The sequence below is a fragment of the Dryobates pubescens genome, chromosome Z (genome assembly GCF_014839835.1).
Source record: "Dryobates pubescens isolate bDryPub1 chromosome Z, bDryPub1.pri, whole genome shotgun sequence".
NCBI lineage: Eukaryota > Metazoa > Chordata > Aves > Piciformes > Picidae > Dryobates > Dryobates pubescens.
In genome coordinates, this window is record NC_071657.1 from 29,007,572 (window position 1) to 29,022,795 (window position 15,224).

Genomic DNA, 15,224 nt, shown 5'->3' on the forward strand with positions numbered 1-15,224 from the left:
AGAAACAAACAAGAAAGATGAAACTAAGTAATATTTAGGTTTCTTCCTGGCTGTCTCTCTGCTAAAGCTCACACATGCATCACCAGAAATCTTGTTGGGACTGATAGGAGTTTTAAACAAACCCTCAGTAGTAAATCCCTCATGTATAAATCATTGACCAGATTACACTAAAGTGATTTAACTGTTGCACCCAAAAATTACTGTAGTGTTTCATGCCTCCATGTACTTGATCTTCACAGCTGGTGCCATGAACCTCTGAAAATACAGTCCCAGTGTAGCTTGCAAGTGAACACTGGGCTAAATCTTCAAGATCTGTCTCTTCATGTCCTTTGCTGTGGCCAGCAGGCCAAGGCAGGTGATTCTGCTTCACTGCTGTGATCCTGTGAGACCCCCCCTGGAGTACTGCATCCAGCTCTGGAGCACCCAACACAAGGAGGACAGAGGAGAAGGTCCAGAGGAGGGCCACGAAGATAATCAGAGGGCTGGAGCACCTCTCCTGTGAAGACAGGCTAAGGGAGTTTGGTCTGTTCAGCCCAGAGAAGAGAAGGCTATAGGGAGACCTTATAGTAGCCTCTCAGGACCTGAAGGGAGCCTACAGGAAAGCTGGAGATGTACTTTTTATAAGAGCATGTGGTGACAGGACAAGGGGCAATGGTTTTAAACTAGTGCAGGGTAGATTTAGATTAGACATCAGGAAGAAGTTCTTTACTGTGAGGTTGGTGAGACTCTGGAAGAAGTTGCTCAGAGAAGTTCTGCACACCTCATCCCTGAAAGTGTTTACACCCAGGCAACCCACTCTAGCAGGAGGTGTTCCTGCCCATGGTGGGGGGTGGGGTGAGGATGGTGTGGGTTGTAGAACCAGATAATCTTTAAGGTCCCTTCCAACTCAAGCCATTCCATGATTCTATGTGGGCATAAAAATATTGAGATTTGAACATTGAGTAGGAAAATAGCTAACCAAGCTTACTTTCAGAAAGCATTGTAGAATACAGATACAAAAAATACCTTTCACTGTCCTTTTCCTGACTTGCCTTTTGTAATTGATGTAGACTGCCAGCTTCACATTTTGGGGTTGTCTAAACCTTTGCTGACTCTCTCGCTAACTTTACATCTACCAACTCATGTTTTCTTCCTTCACATCCACTAAAGTGTGTCTTTAAATTGCAGAGGTTATCTGCTCTTAAACCTTTCTAATGATGGATCTGTAACATTTCTGATAAAGAACAGCAGCTTGTCTTCCACTCATTACTCTGGCATGTAAATACATGGAAGGCAACCAAGGGAACATGGAGCTTGCTGTCACCAGGCTTCCTGTGGTGCTTGCCAGAGGCACAACATGTTCACTGACTGTTAGCATGAGGAGCACAGGATAAAATAAACTAATGCATACAAGAGTGCCTATGCAGGAAGAACGCATTTTACATACAGTCAATGGAAGTCCTCAGGGCTAATTGTTAAAAAAAAGTGAGGAAAACTGGTTACAAAATGTTTATGATGATTTCTTTATGTATTTGTATAGAGAGGAGGTTAATTGGTGAGACTTGCTAAAGTTATACACATCAGCTAGGTGCAAAATACTAGTGAAGACCACCTGAATGTACCTGGCCTACTATTAGCTACAAGATACAAATGTGGATTTAGAGTATTTGAGAACTCAAAGTTAACTTGGGAGTATAGTATAACATAACCAAGCTGCATGTACCAGGAACTTAGTTAGGTTTTGATCCAGTCAGAAGTGGCTATTTCTTTTGCTTTCCCCTTTCCTCCACCACTCTGCCACTGGGGACAGAAGGATTTGTGCCTGTGCTACTGGCAGGATGTCGTTACACTTGGCTACTCAAGTTGCATAATGGTCACACAAATTAGGTACAGAATTTATCAATACCCCATTTGCCTGAAGTCTGCTATTTTGCTGACCACAGAACTTCACAGTAGGTGTACTACCTGTGCCAGGGTTTACAGGTGTGCCTGAATGGCAGCTTGCTTCAGACCTGGACTAATTTGTTCTTTATCAGTTTACATGGGGTATGGAAGGGTTTTAGAATTTAATAAGTGCAGAGGAAATAGGGAGGCTCAAGGAATTAGGTTGTGAATGTAGCACTACTTGAATCACTACATTTCATCACTCTTTTAAAAACCACTAATTTTCTTGTCAAGGAGTCTGTAAGAATTTAATCAATGTGTATTTCTGCTTCTATTTTGGGAGCCACTCATCCAGTGAACTTGCCATGTGATGAACACACACTAATTCACTAATCGTAAAGAGAATACAAAAAAGAGAAAGCAAGAATTGCTTGTGAAAACATTTTCCTTCCAAGAGTGACTTAGTGAAGACACTCATGTTTTTAGAGGTGAAAAAAAAAATAATATTTAAAAATCACCTTCAAAACTCATCTTCAGTTAATAGCCTCTGATTTTCAAATGTATTACAGGCTTGGTACCACAGGTTTCCTCCTTATCAGACTGATCTGTTAATTGTGAAACAAATTATAAAGGTGTTAGTTTCTTTAGTCACCATTTAAATAAACTTTAACATTTCTTTTAAGTTCTCTAGATGGAGCGCTCTGGGAAACTTCTTGGTTAGGAGGAATAAATGAACTCAGAATATGAAAAGAAAATATTGGTAACTTATTCCAAAGGAATCACAAGACAAACAGCTGTGGGTTGATTTTCTTGTCTAGACTAAGGGGACAGTTTACACTTGCCTGTTTTTCAGTGGTAGGGTTGTGTAGTGGCTTCCACCTGCTCATTTTTTTGTCCTTTCAGTGGTGTCACTGATCATGAAGGCACAAGATGAAATAATCAGGGAATATATCCATATTAAAAATAGTGTCTTTTTATTAAGGATAATTTCCAACTTGCCTTACTTATTGACTCAGTTCCTCACATGGTGCCACAAACATACTGGCACAACCTGTGCCAAATGGGAGGAAGGAGGAGGAACCTCTTCAGGTATGGAAGGAAATGTAAGTAGTCCATCACCTCCCTCTGTGTCACTAGGGCAGTACAAAATGGCTGCCTAGCACAAAGCAAGCTTTGCTCCTTTTGAAGTCCCAAAGAAGGAGTGTAAGATCAGTGGTGTTTCCTTATATGAAATGCATTGACAGACAATCTCATCTGCTGCAGTGTGCATTATATGGCAGAGCATTCATCTCTCCAAGCCTGCGACTAGCTGGAGGAGGACTTTTTAGAAGGCCAACAACATAACCAAATGCTTTCCCAAATATTAAGTGGCTATACATGACAGTTGTTCATGGCAGCTATGTTTTCATGCATTTGCAGGTATAATATAGTAAGCATAATATAAACATGCATCACTCTCTTGGCTCAGCGGTCATTCATGGCTACTCTCATTGCAGTTGCAGAGCTGCAAAGCAGTGCCTGGTTTTCTCTTACAGACACCTCCAGAGTAATTTCCTTAGGAAGTAAGCTCACTCTCCCCCATGGAAGGGCTTTCAGAAAATGCAGGAGCTCCTTTCAGTGCCAGCCACTGAAGACTGGGCTGGAGTGCATGTGGGTTTTTTATTTATTTATTTTAAACACCAAAGCATTTCTCTGTGACAACTTGTCAGCTAATGAGTTCTTTTTAAACAGGACTCCTAAACAGCACACACAGTATTGTTTTACTAATAATCTCCAATTAATAGGCACTATAAAAATATAAATACCAGGAATGGAAAAACCGTTAGAGTGACTTTTGGCTTCTTTCATTCAGGTAAAATAAATGGGTTATATTGCTAGTGTTACTACTGATACTAGACATAAAGCAGATTAAAACAATGTATGTTCTCAGTACTTAACCTCTTACTTCAGAGGTGCATGGTGGCAGGCTCAAAACAGAATACATATGTTGCTGTTAATTTGGGAGAATGGCAGCTCACTCAACAGCCCTCTCCCTGTACATTACAAAAAACAGGGGACAGCATGCCCTGAGGACAAAGCAAATGATGGTGAGGGAGATGGTTAGTGAGCTGCAGGAGAGGTGTAACTTAAGTTGTAAAGACCAGAACAATAATTTAATTCCTCTAGATATTTTGGCTCCATCTGTGCAATCTGTTTAAATAACCTTTTTTTTTCCTTTTTTTTTTTTTTCCTCAAAGCAGGAGTAAATAGTGCTGCACCTCCTAGAGAGCACTTATTTACACAGTGATGTATATCCGCAGTTACCAGGGGATGTGAATGCTTCATTCAGGCCAGCACTGGTACCTTAGCTACAGAGCCGCTTACTCACAGGCTGCCCTGCTTTATATGTTTATCATACCAAGGTAGCCTGGAAATAGGTTATTAAGCACACCAATGGCTTTTTGTGACAGCTGCAAGATCTCTGAGTTGCAGTAAGAGAGGAAAAAAAAGCAAACCTTCCCTGGGCCACAGGATGCAACCTCAAGGAGAGTAATGCTAGTGGCAAGCCTTAGGAAGAAATCACATGGAATTCGAAGGGTTTGTCTCAAAGAAGCAAGAAGTGAGTTTTGGAGTAGAGCTAGTAAATTCAGAGCAATACATATAATGTGTAACTGACCATGTCACTTCCTTCCCAATAAAAAATGCTTCCAAGCTTAATCACAGGTAAAGCAAACTAACACACCTAGAAATGCTGCTTCCAGAAGGCAAGTGCTCCTGTTGGCCAGCCTGTTAGCAAGACCGAACCCAAATTCAGAGCTTAAGTCCCCATCTGAAAAAGGTAAAATGAGAAGATGTAATGCAATTTACCATCAGAAGACGACACAATTGGGAAAGAGCTCTCCTGTCGCCAACTCATCCCACAGATATACTGCTTGATTACAAATGGCAAGAAGGATAGAAGAAAGGGCATAAGAAGTTGTAGTTTCTTCTGTTCTGCAATCGAGCAGGATCTGTCTGCACTACAGTGATTATAAGCTTCTTCTGGGGCTTAAAATTATTTTTGTCCCACTCATGTCTGATATTTTCTTGCCCATGTTCTTGGTGCCTGTTTCTCTTTTACTTCGCTTTAGTGCCTATCTTCTGCTAATTTACGCCCATAAAATAAAGCCCATTGGAAGTTTGTAGCCAGGTTAAAATTGTAACAAGCAAAAGTTTCTTTGACAAGGATCAGTATCTTTTCCAACCCTAAGACTATTGCTTCTGGAATTCATGAAAGATATGTAACTTCAGTGGTCTTAGTAGAATAACTTTCTAGCAAAGTCGTGAACTTAGCAGTGAGGGGGTGCATGCATAACTGCAGCTTCAATAAACACAGACAGTGGGTTTCTCTAGGTGAGGCATCCCCTTAACAAACAAACCAGCTTAGTGGCTATGTCCCTTTTAGTATGCACTCTCCTTTCTGTCAAGCTTTTGTGTCTTCTGTTTTTAATGGGGAAAAGATGGCCTTTGCAGTCCCTTTCTACCTGCTTGTGCAACACAGAGTAATGCTATAAGCTCGCAGCCAAACAAGTCAGCAAGCTGCACAGATCATGGCTTTGTTGCAATATGCTAGGCCAATGTGTAATTTGCAATTAGAAAAAATACTTTAGAAGGAAAAACTTTATTAGCAACAATTGTTTTTATCCATGGAAGGATATTTTCAAGAGAAGAAAATCAGTATTATATGAGCTGTTTGAGATCTTTAAACGGCTAAAAGTTGCTTGTGCTAAGGCAATGACTCAGGTTTATATTCCTAAAATTCAGAAAACTCATACAGTATATTTTATTGAATTATATTTTATTTTCATAAATATTTTAAGCTAAGTTATTCAGTCACAACCTAGTTTTGACACTCTAAACAGAATAAAATATAGATGCTATTTCTGTAACTGTACCTATAAATATACAAAAAGTAATATTATTAAGCAATAAATACTATTGGAAAGCTTCATTGTTAAAATGTAAAGCTGATAACCACTTGAATTCCATGTATAATTCATAACTATCTTTTGCAGCCTAAACCTTGTGAAAATTTTAATTTATAGGTATTCTAAAATTTAATTAATTCTTTTTCACGCTGGGTTTTTCAATGTTCTGATTTGTAGAAAAATATTTCCTTGCAAGCCTCCGTAGTTTTAAGCAGAATGAAAAAAATCTGATTCTATTTTAAAAGAATAAAGTAGAGTAAGGATATTACTTGTAGAATCACAACATTTCAGGATGAAACTGCCAGCACATTTACTGCCTAATGCCTGTATTTAATTAAACCAGCCTGTGAGCATAACAGAGAATGCAACTTCTATGTTTTTGAAGACGGTCCAGTGTGCATTCCACACAGACCATGTGTGTGGTCTTTTCATGGTCAGAAAACAATATTATTCTCATGTCCCATGTTTTTTGTGGTAATCTTAGCTAGCTCTATACTCCATCCAAATGCCGAATAGTCATTTGCTTTCACTATGAAACCCTACAATGTCCAACACTGCACATAATAAATGTTCTTTGCTTGGTATTATACTGTAGCTGACTGTGAAAACTCTGTAGATGAACCTGTCATATCACCCTTTACCATTACTGAGTTTATTTTAGTTTGGGGGTGGGGAGGGGAGTGGAGATAAGAGGGATTTATATTTTTATGCATGCAGTCTAAATGCTGTATTTGTGCTAAGTTTGCTCATTAACTCTTTCAGTCCTTTTGTGAGAACTCTAGTTGCAAGAGAAGACGAGGAGGGCTTATAGGAGGTTCTGCATCACCAAAGGAGGAACTTAGTTTAAGAACATCGTTAGGCCAGGCGAAACATCCAAAGTACTGAGGAAACAGAAAAACTGAAAACAGGCTAAGTTCTTAGAAGACTGACAATTCATAATGAATACCAATTTTATTATCAGCTTGCTTATCCATTTGTTTCTTGAGATCTTGGGATCCTTGGTATTTGGGTATTGTAAAATTTTATGATATCTTAAGATAATCTTTAACGTTTCAGTGAAAGACAATTTGGTTGAGGAGTCTCAATTTTAATTCTCTCCCCCCATTCCCCAACCCCATGCCTCCAACAGGGAATAAAAGTTTGTTAAAAAGAAAAAAGAAAATTGCATGCAGAAATAGCTTTTCAGTGAATATGGGACACAAACTGACAGCTATGCTCTTCTCATGCCATAAGAAGGCCTGAGTCTCCATTGTACACTAACTTGGCTAATATCCTAGTTTCAGCCACAGCTCCCTTACACAGAGCAAAAAAAGTGGAAGAATGGAAAGATATCTGAAGATGCAGCTCTGGCCTTTCTGGACAGTCAAGACAGAGACTGAAAGCTGGCTATTCATAATTCTTGAGGGTGGTTCATCCCTGATTCATACAAGCTGTTCCCTTCAATGAAACAGGAAGAAGACAGTACAATAGAGGTTTTTCAGCATGAAGAAACAGGGAAGGGCTTAGCATCACAAGGCAATAAACTGCTGTTCTTATGAAAGATGTTATGAAACAGTTTGTGGTTCTAACATTAATTTTAGTTTAAACTTCTAACTTCAGAGCAGTTGCCAGTTGCCTCTTTCACTGTGGTGGGCTACACCCATCCTGAGAGGGGGGAGGGTTTGTGAGAGCCCTGCTCTCCCTCGGGGATTAAGGAAACCTGATCCAGGTGGACTTGGTTCCTTCCTTCTTTCCCCCCCCTCCGCACTGGGAAACTGAATTAGTCTGTTCCACTCCCCACTCCCTCTTCCCGCCTAGCAAAACTATAAAGAGGAGGGTACAGGGAGTATTTTCCTCTCTCTTTTGCTCCTGCATCACCTGGGTGAGAGGATCAAGTGTTGCTGCTGGCTTCCTGGTTCTCTGCCACATGGTCAGGCCTGGTCTTTCTCTCTGCTGCATCCGTGTTTCCCCAAAGGACTGTTGGTTTTGTATATCTCCCTATCCATCCTTGTTCCTTACCCTTGTGGACCCTTCCTGTTATTGTTAGTTTTATATATATATTGTTTAAAGGAAAATTTTACCTCTTTACTTCCAAACTGGTACCAAATTATTTCTCGGTAGATTTGCCTCCTCCCCTTTTTCCTTACTCCCCTTTCTTTCCCTTTTCCCCTTCCCTTATCTTTCCCTGTTCTTTCCCCTTCCGTTTTCTTTCAATCAGGAAAGAGGAAGGGGGAGTGGGGGAGGAGTTCTCAGTCTTGCCCCGACCTGAGCTCCTTAATTCCAGTTAAGGCTCAAACCACAACATTCACTCAGTCACAAAATGGGGGACAAGTGGAGCACAAAAAATCCTCTACAAGCAGCTGCCCTCCTGCTTACTTACTCCATGATCCCACTGAATTTCAGGGGCTTAGTTTGCAAAGGCTCTTCAGAATCCTTGCACCAGTTCTGGACACTACATACTCCACACAATATAGAATTTTCTGTATTTTACAGTCAATTCCCAGTCCTACATGAAAACTGCACAGAATGCAGTTCCTTCCACTACATTTGTGGTAGATAGACCTACTAGTCCAGATTTTCAGTCATCTGAAAAAAGCATCTACTGTGAAGATTCAGGAAAATTGTAATGTGTATTTTGTCAGTAAGTTTTTGGCTATAATCCCAACTGTCATACAGGTGAATGTATTACCAGGACACTTGCCCACTCTCACAGGACAAAGATGAGTAAATTGCCTTGGAGTAACAAGTATATTGCAGAATTATAATCTAAAATTGTTACAGAGTTCTTTTGTCATGACAAACTTCTCTTTGTCCTTAACTGCAATCTTGATTTTATCACTTCTTAGTTAATTTGTGCTATTAGAAGTATTTTTTGGTGTAAATGGCAGATTTTGTGTACCATGCCTAAGTAATGCTTTCCAACATTTTTAGTATCCAAAGCAATCCACCTTTTAAATGCTGCAGCTGGAAAAGAATGCAAAGTAATTAAAATTGTGGCTGTTTCATCGTGTAACTGTTCCATTTCTGTTCCTCTCCTGAGTTTTTTAATAGGGAAACAATAGAATGAGCCATTCTCCATAGGCTGCATTTCATTGCCAGAATGAAACAGTCTAAGGAGTAACATTCTTGCTTGATAAATGTGCTTTGTGGGTACAGTAACCACATCAAAAACAATATGAAATTGTGAGTCTCACTACCTTATTTTCTGTCAACAGAGAAAAACTGGTTTACACGCAGAAATTAAAAGATAATTTGGTGTAAATAACTCTGAATACAGACCCATAGGTTCGGAGAAGCAGGCAGGCAGTACACAATAATAACAGTAGCAGTGAACAACTGTTCAGAGAAAGCTTAAAAATCACTGTTCTATGTGCATTCATGCTGTGAGATGAAGGAGCAGGCAGTAATTTTACAGGAATACTTTTAGAATAGAATAGAATAGAACAGAATAGAATAGAATAGAATAGACCAGGTTGGAAGAGACCTTCGGGATCATCGTGTCCAACCTATCATCCAACACCATCTGATCAACTAAACCATGGCACCAAGCACCCCATCAATTCTCTTCCTAAACATCTCCAGTGATGGCAACTCCACCACTTCCCTGGGCAGCCCATTCTAATGGGTAATCACTCTCTCTATGAAGAACTTCTTCCTACCACCCATCCTGCTTAAGGAGAGAAACCCAAAGAAGTCAATACTTCCAGAGAACCAAATCCTCATTGCTACACATTACAGTATCACAGTATCACGGTATAACTAATGTTGGAAGAGACCCCAAGGATCATCAAGTCCAACCTGTCCCAACAGACCTCACAACTAGACCATGGCACCAAGTGCCACGTCCAATCTCCCCTTGAACACCTCCAGGGACGGTGACTCCACCACCTCCCTGGGCAGATGAATGTCTCACTCAGTGAAGAACTTTTTCCTCACTTTGAGTCTAAACCTCCCCTGGCACAGCTTGAGACTGTGTGGTTCTGGTGCTGGTTGCCTGGGGGAAGAGACCAACCCCCTCCTGTCTACAACCACCTTTCAGGTAGTTGTAGAGGGCAATGAGGTCACCCCTGATCCTTCTCTTCTCCAGGCTAAACAATTCCAGTTCCCTCAGCCTCTCCTCACAGGGCTGTGCTCAAGGCCTCTCACCAGCCTCATTGCCCTTCCCTGAACACGTTCAAGTGTCTCGATGTCCTTCTTAAACTGAGGCGCCCAGAGCTGGACACAGGACTCAAGGTGTGGCCTAACCAATGCAGAGTACAGAGGCACAATGACCTCCCTGCTCCTGCTGGCCACACTATTCCTAATACAGGCCAGGATGCCACTGGCCCTTTTGGCCACCTGGGCACACTGCTGGCTCATGTTTAGGCAGGTGTCAGTCAGCACCTCCAGGTCCCTCTCTGTTTGGGAGCTCTCCAGCCACTCTGACCCCAGCCTGTAGCTCTGCATGGGGTTGCCGTGGCCAAAGTGCAGCACCTGGCACTTGGACTTGTTAAATGCCATGCCATTAGACTCTGCCCATCTGTCCAGTCGGTCAAGGTCCCTCTGCAGAGCCCTTCTACCCTCTAACTGACTAACATCTGTTCCCAACTTGGTGTCATCTGCAAACTTGCTGATGACAGACTCAACCCCCTCATCCAGATCATCAATGAAGATGTTAAAGAGGATGGGGCCCAGCACTGATCCCTGGGGGACGCCACTGGTGACTGGCCGCCAGCTGGCTGTGGCACCATTCACCACCACTCTCTGTGCTAGGCCCTCCAGCTAGTTCCTAACCCAGCACAGAGTGTTGCGGTCCAAACCACGAGCTGACAGCTTAGACAGCAGTTTACTGTGGGGGACAGTGTCAAAGGCCTTGCTGAAGTCCAGCTAGACTACATCCACAGGCCTCCCCACGTCCACCAGACGGGTCACCTGATCATAGAAGGAGATCAGGTTGGTGAGGCAGGACCTGCCCTTCCTAAATCCATGCTGGCTGGACCTGAGACCTTGGCCATCCTTCAGGTGCGCAGTTATTGCCGCCAGGATAATCTGCTCCATCACTTTCCCTGGCACTGAGGTCAGGCTGACTGGCCTGGAGTTTCTGGGTTCCTCCATCCGTCCCTTCTTGTGGATGGGCACCACAATGGCCAGTTTCCAGTCATCTGGGACCTCTCCAGTGAGCCAGGACTGGTAAAAATGATGGAGAGAGGTTTGGCCAGCTCATCTGCCAGCTCTCTCAGCACCCTAGGATGGATCCCATCCAGTCCCATGGACTTGTGGGTGTCCAAGTGGCTCAGCAGGTCCCGGACTAATTCCTCATGGATTTCTGGGGCATTACACTGCTCCCCGACCCTATTACCCAGCTCAGGAGGCCACTCATCCTGGACTCCTACCTTGCTGTTAAACATCGAGGCAAAGAAGGCGTTCAGGACCTCAGCCTTTTCCTCATCTTCGGTCACCATGTTCCCCTCCAGGTCCAGTAAGGAGTGGAGGTTCTTCTTGCCCTTCTTTTTAGTGTTGATATATTTGTAACATTGCTTTTTATTGTCTTTCACAGAGGTGGCCAGTTTCAGTTCCAGCTGGGCCTTTGCCTCTCTAATTTTATTCCTACATAATCTAACCACTTCCTTGAACATCCGTCGAGAAGCCTTCCCCTCCTTCCAAAGGTGATACAGCCTCTTTTTTCCCCTTAAATCCTCCAGGAGCTGCTTGCTCATCCAGGCCGGTCGCCTTCCCCGCCGGCTCATCTTTCGGCACATGGGAACTGCCAGTTCCTGTGCCTTCAAGAGCTCCTGTTTGAAGTAGGCCCAACCCTCCTGGACCCCTCTGTTCATGAGGGTTGGTACCCAGGGAACTTTACAAATAAGTTTCTTAAAGAGGCTGAAGTTTGCCCTCTGGAAGTCCAAGGTGAAGGTTCTGTTGGTGATTATGTCTTCCTTGCTATTAGAAAGAGAGCCAGAGGTAATACAGAGGCTGTAATCTGCTGTAACTGTGGCAAGCTCTGCTATGCTCCTGAAGGTCCTGGAGCATCTATCACTTTGCTGGGCCACATCGTTGTGGCAGGGAAGATGTGATGCCTTAGTGCTCCTCATGCCTTGCTCTTCCTAACCAGAAACATCACAGCAGTGAATTAGGGTAGCTCCCTGTTCATAGTTTTCCTTCCAAAGTGAGCAAGAACTGCATGGCAGCAATGCCCTCAGATCTCAAACCAATCTGGAGCTAGAAGGCAAATGGGGTGTGTACTTCTGGGCAAATGTTGCCATGTGCTGTGTGGGTGTACCTGTTCTACAATACAGCCACTCCACATTTCAAGTTTGTATGATGATTTTTGCATGGGAAAACATTAAAGTTTATGCAGTAGAAGAAACATTATATAAGCAAAATCCAGATCCTCATGCACAGTACAGATGACACCCTACAAAGCTCTTCAGCTGAATTTTTTCTTACCCCATGAGTTATTCAAAATACATTTTATAATTGCAAAATTAGAGCAAGTCTACGCTCTCCACTTGGAATTCTCTATGCTGCAACATTTTCATTTCCGATGTGCGTTGACCTGTAAGTAATAAGGCAATGGTTTGGTAACTGAGTTTGCATAGATGGCAATTGTACATAGAATATACATAGAATAAACCAGGTTGGAAGAGACCTTCAAGATCATCACGTCCAACCCATCAACCAATCCAACACCACCCAAACAACTAACCCACAGCACCAAGCACCCCATCAAGTCTTCTCCTGAAAACCTCCAGTGATGGCGACTCCACCACCTCCTGGGTTCCAGCTGAGCCAGCCAAGGGGGTATTTGATAGCATAAATGTTGTGTTTGCTATATAAAGTAGGGGGATGCTGGCAATGGCAGTGGTTGTGCTGTCTGGTGACAGGTATTAATGCAGGCAGCAAAGTGTTGGATATGTTGGTTTGTATCTTATATTACTCATTTTGCATACTACTTTTTAACTGTTGTTATTCCTGTTGTTCATTTATTCTATGTATTGCTCTTTTAAACTCTCCTTATCTTAACCCACAGGGTTTTGCATTGCTTCAAATATCTCCTTCCTATCCTAGGTGGGGAGGGTGCAGCTGTGTGAGTAGCTGTGTGGAGCTTGTTTGGGGATGAGTTTAAGACAATGACATCATCACAGGATTAAGGTTATGTTGGAAGGCCTCTGGGGGAAGGACCACCTTTAAAACCAGTGTTTATATAATGCCCTGCACAATGGGATTCAAACCCTCTTTGAATTCCTAGACACCATCAAAACATGTCTGTAAGTGTGTATGTATTAGGCGCATATTATTTATGTATTGTGGAAGGACTGAATAACAACCAAATCAAAGCCAGATTCCTTGCCTCTATTTACTCAGGGTGGGATTTTTAAAGAGCACTAGTTCTCTTCCTGAAATTCTAGTCTAAAGGGACAATTTATTAGACAATGAACATATGAGAGCAAATCTTCCAAATGAAGAAAGCTGGGTTTGTAAAATGTTGCCTATCCACCCATAGCTATCCCCTGGCCTAGGGCAAGGTCACTAGCTCTGCTGTAAGGCTTGCAAAAAGCCCTTTAGTCAAGAATCTGTGTGGATTTGTAAATTTGCAATCATAAATCTCAGTTGGTGGTGGAATGACTTTCTTCATAAGGTCTTCAGACAATATCTGAGCGCACCTCTGATGCCAGTACAATTTATGTGGAGCTATGAGAGAAGGGAAGGCTGATTCAGCGCAGAGTCTCTCGTTGTAGTTTTCTGGATGCCTGGATTTCTTTGGATCCAGGCTTTTGAGAACTAGATCTGTGATCTGATCCCAAGGGACTGCAGATTAAGTTTCAAAGAAGAATGACCCACACAATAAATATCATAGTCTTTTATCTTGGAAGTGATGAATTGAATGAAGTCCTGAGGTAATAATAAAGACAATAACAAACACATATTAAAATCTTTTTAGGTATACAAACTCTTAGGATCAAAAGAATAGTTTAGTTTCTCTTCTTACTTGATATGTACATATATATGTGTATGAGTTTATCTACATATGTATTGATACATAAAGATATGTCTATTTCAGACACAGTATTTAAGCAAATCAACCCTATTTTTTTCTTTAGGTCAGTTTCGTAACTCCTTTTGCAGTCCACTCTCTGAGGCAATAACTGAAGGATGCTGTGATAGCTGTCAGAATCACCAGTATTTAGCAAAGATTGCCTTTGATTTTTCTGATACTAAAAGTGATCATGTTATGGCAGGGGCATCCTGGTTTTATTGAACTCAGATGACTACAACGACAAAAAGTGACTCTGAAGTTGTGAGAGTAACCTTTTTTGTTGTGTATGTGTGTGTTGGCAGGTCATCTTCTGGGGTAATCATCCAAATGTGGAGCCTTATTGAGATGTGACTGAGTCAATACTTATGCACCAGGGTGGTCAGTGTGTAATTTAAAGGTTTACTGGCCTCATGAAGATAGCCACAAATGCAGCAGAAACTTTAATTACAAGATGCTGTTCCACTAATCCACGGTTAACGAATGTTAGTTAAAAGATAAATAAGCCCTACGCAAGTGTTTACTGGATATGTATAAGTCTCATGTTTTCATTTGTTCTGGCTTCCCCCTTGTTTAGAGAGAGACTACAAGAAAATAAAAAATACTTCATAATTTAATTTTGTTTCAAGTGTCAGAAATCACAGGAAGTCTTTGAAGTTGAATTATCTTTAAAAAAATCCCAACAACTATTGCTTTTTATTTATGTTACTGAGAAACAGTGTAGTTATATTCCAAGCTGAGTTTCTTTTAACAGCTCTGTTGTTTGTTCTGCTGTTTATCTTATTTCTAATCTCCAGTGTTTATAGAAAGGAACAAGAGACTTCTAGAATTTAGCACCAATTGAAAAAGTTAAAAACTGAAGGACTGATTTTCCTTTGTAAAAAAATCAGGATAATTTCTGTATTTTTACTATACTTAGTACATTCCTTCTTGCCACGTTTTCGGCAGAGTATCTTAGTGGTCTGCAATTCTTCAAGAGACAATTGACAAACCATTGTCCAACACTAGTGGAACTAAAGCAGGAGTCATTACATGGCTATGTAGGAACACTGGCCAGCCAGTCATGTAACTGCTGTTGTTTTCTTACTTGTAAAAGCCTCTACATAGCTTCTAACTGGGTAGTGGTTGACCTTGGAATTCAAGAATTAAGATTTGTTCCTTTAATTTTTATGATGTTTAATGTAACTTTTAATGTTCTCATTAACCATACAAATGCATAATCCTGTCTTGAATCCTGCTTAGCTCTTGGCCTCTCTCACAACTGGTATTCTGCCATATAAAAACATTGCTCACACAACCAAGGAGCTATGTAGTTGTGCTGGAGGGATAGAGAGACAAAGGTTTTGCCCCTAAAAAGCATCCAAAAGCAAATAAAGGAATGTAGTTTACTTAAACTAGTCAGTTGTTTAGGTCTTCTCTCC